At 33.3% G+C, this 3538-nt stretch overlaps 1 long non-coding RNA gene across 1 annotated transcript; it reads left to right on the top strand.

Moving 5' to 3' along the window:
* Positions 1-753: 753 nt before the first annotated feature.
* LOC9298269 lies at positions 754-2407 on the top strand. Its single transcript, XR_002329873.1, has 3 exons — positions 754-1726; positions 1819-1914; positions 2070-2407. It is a non-coding gene; the product is annotated as an uncharacterized LOC9298269 (long non-coding RNA).
* Positions 2408-3538: the final 1131 nt, after the last annotated feature.

Raw genomic sequence — 3538 nt, 5'->3', positions numbered from 1 at the left:
TACAAATGTAATTTGAGATTGTGTTTATTTTTATTGGCACCGAAAGAAGAATTTGTACTTTATAGAATTCAACACAAAACTATACTACTGTACGGACGTGAGTAGAAGATAGTGGTTAATAGGGATTTGACCTGCTAAATATCTTACTACAAGCGATTATCCAATATTAAGCTCCTAGAGATGTGTGACTACAGAGTACGTGTGTTTATTTATTGCAAGGACCTTGGAATTCAAAATACTCCTATATGTTAAACTAATCACTTTTAATTTTTTTACGTGACCAAAGCTAATTCTTATCCCTAGAAAATTAAAAGCTTTGTGTCCTTTTGTTATTTTCGGGCTTCAAAACTTTGTATCTATCTTCTTAACCATCGCTATCGAGAGAAAAGTCAGGCAAAGTTTTGGAAACTAGTAGTTATAGGGGTCGAATTATCTTAATCATCTAAGATAATGTCATTTTGTGTTGGATATTTGTTAATGTCATTTTGTGTTGGATATTTCTTAAGTTAGTTTGTGTTGTATATTTGCTAATGCTAATTTGTGGTGCATATTTGCTAAGATGCCATAATTGAAAAAAAAAACAGATAAATAAATTTGTTAAGTACTGTACCTTTTTTTGTGAATGCAATTTGTTTAAGGTGATTGATGAACGAAGGCTATAGGTAAAAAGTGGAAAGGAGTGAATAAATAGGAGAAGTGGGTGAGTTGTTACTTCGTTAGACCATGTACATGGGTGATACTTTTATAGTATCAGAAGCCCATAAATTAATTTTTAATGGAGCAAACAATAAAAATGGATCTGATCCGTATCAGCCCAGTAATACTTTTGATACTGGGTATCAAGTGACGTGTCACTTTCTGATTTGTTGCGTTTTGCCGAAAGAAGGAGAAAAAAAAAAAAATCATTTTGCCGTCCTTCGTTCCTTCCGCTTCTCCTCCGACTTCATCTCTTCGATCCATCTCTCCTTGGCCGTGAAGTTCCCTTTCTTCACTCCCTTAACTTCAAAACCTTTCTTCAAACCCATCAAAGTCTCCGTCTCCGTCTCCGTTCAAACTCCTCCGCCGGAGTTCGATTTCCGAAACGAAATCGCGTCGGACTCACGCGCTGCAATCGCAACAACTTTTCCGGAGTTGCTTGACCTCGCCGATAACGGGACTTTGATTCTTGTCCAGAAACAGAGTTTTGGTCCTGTTCCAGCTTGGCGCAAAGAGTTCGTTGAGCCGGAGTCGATTTGGCTTGTGGGTACTTCTCATATGTCGTCGGAGTCTGCTTCCGTCGTTGAACGTGTCGTCCGTACTGTGAAACCTGATAATGTCGCCGTCGAGCTCTGTCGTAGCAGGAAAGTTCATTTCTTTATCCAGTTGAATCTAGGGTTACGTCAAAGTTGATACTTTTGGAGAAATGTAGAATAGTTTAGACTTTGTTGTCAATAGAAAGTTAAGGAACAGAGTGAAATTGATGACAGTAATGATTCATCCTAAATCAGTTCCAGCCAACAAGGCTGCTTCAAGCAGTGATGATTCATCTGTTGCTAAGAAGTCTTAAGGATGACTTATCTTCTGATTAATTTCTTATTCTTATGAAGTTTATGTCTTGTATCATAAGAGTTGTGCTAATACAGTTAGCTCTTGGCTGTTACAAATAATTTCAGGACGTTGCTGCAAACAAGAAGCCTGCGCGGCCAAGGCTGAGAGTTCGTCTGAAGATGATTCATCTTCTGAAGAAGTAAGCATCTCATAAGTATTTTGTGGATGCTTTAGAATTATTTTTTGGCAAAACATGTAATTTACAATGTTGATTGATTGGAAAATAATTAGGAACCTTCAAAGAAACCAGCTGCTAAGAATGCCAAGGCAGCTGCTAAAGATTCTTCTTTCTCTGATGAGTACTCAGATGATGATTCTGAGGATGAGGTGATAAATTTTATCTTGTACTTGTAATATCTTCAGTTTGCTGTTTCTTGATCACTTATTTTACTTATGTATTGTGTTTTACTTCAGTTTTCAGCCTTGGTAGTTTTCTGTTTTCTGTTTCAATAGATCTCTGACTATTTTTTTACTTGTCATAGAAGCCTGCTACCAAGAAGGCAGCTCGTGCTGCTACCAAGGCTGCAAGCATCTCAGATGCATCAGATGAAGTGGTGACAAGCTCAAAACGATTCTTCCTCTTCTCATATTTCTCAATACAATTCCTCTAAAAACAAGTATCTTTCAATGGTTTTCTTTCTCTAAAAACAAGTATCTTTTAATTGTTTTCCTTCTCAAATCACAAATCTCTTTTAATTGTTTTCCTTCTCAAATCACAAATCTCTTTTAATTGTTTTCCTCTCTAAACCCAAATCTCTTTTTAGTTCTTGTACGTTTTGCTTCTTAAAAAATAATAGCATCCCAAATCTCTTTGATTTTGCAAAAAAAATTTTTTATGATACTAAACCGGTTTCACCAATGCAAACATATTTAATAGGAGTATCATAAAAAATCTCAATTAATAAACAAACATTATAAATAATACTAAAAATTTCCTAATGATACTATATGAATATCACCTATAATCATGCTCTTAGAAGAGAGATTTGGGTTTATTTCGCTTTCCCTGAATTAATGGTAACGCACCCTTTTGGCTTTGGTTGTTGCGTAACATTTATTTCTCTTTTGTTTTTAATCTTGTTATATCCATTTTTTTATACCTACTTCACTTTTTTTCCCTAAATTAAGATTATGCATATTCAATCAGTAATGTTTTAAATCGCATACACTTTTATGTTTTATCAATATGCTTCACTAATTACTCACCAAAAAAAAATATGCTTCACTCATTTGTATTTCAAGATTCGTTAGTAATATTTTATAGTAAAGTTTAAAGAACATTATAATGCAGACGCAATCATAGAGTTTTTCTTTGTCAAAGGGAATATTGCAAAAAAAAAAAAAAAAAAAAAAAAAAGGTAGAAACGAACAGCCATTATTATTGGTACAGTTTGTGTGATTGTACCACTATACTAGGCATGCTAGGAAAAAATAGTATGGATGTCAATATTATAAACATAAAAAACATTTTTGAAGAAAATCAAATGAAAATGGCAAAGTAAGTGAAAAATATCAGTCACACTTGTGCTTGGGCCTATTTTTTGTAATATTTTTAGTAGGTTTTTATTGGTTAATTCAACAGTTAGTCTCATATGACTTAATAACACAAAAAAAATATAAAATATGTTTACATGATCGTTTTAACATTTTTCACTCTAGTTATTATGGGCATATCAATTTGCAAATATGAATTGTAAATACGATATTCTATTTAAAATAACCAAAGATATGGAAGTAAAATTGTTTATTATACAATTACACAATTCATTTATTTTATAGTTGATTTTTTTGGAAGGATGTCAAAGCCTAATTTATTCCAAATCATGATTCATCCTAAGTGTAAAACATACCATTCATAGAAATTCTTATCGTTAAACCTTTATTGGTAAAAGCGATATCACAAATCTACCTGGTTGTGTGGTTCAACTCTGGTGATAATTCTTGGCGCAAT

The sequence above is a fragment of the Arabidopsis lyrata genome (genome assembly GCF_000004255.2).
Source record: "Arabidopsis lyrata subsp. lyrata unplaced genomic scaffold ARALYscaffold_960, whole genome shotgun sequence".
Lineage (NCBI taxonomy): Eukaryota > Viridiplantae > Streptophyta > Magnoliopsida > Brassicales > Brassicaceae > Arabidopsis > Arabidopsis lyrata.
Note: the sequence above shows the minus strand (reverse complement) of the source record. Positions and strands in the feature narration are given on the sequence as shown.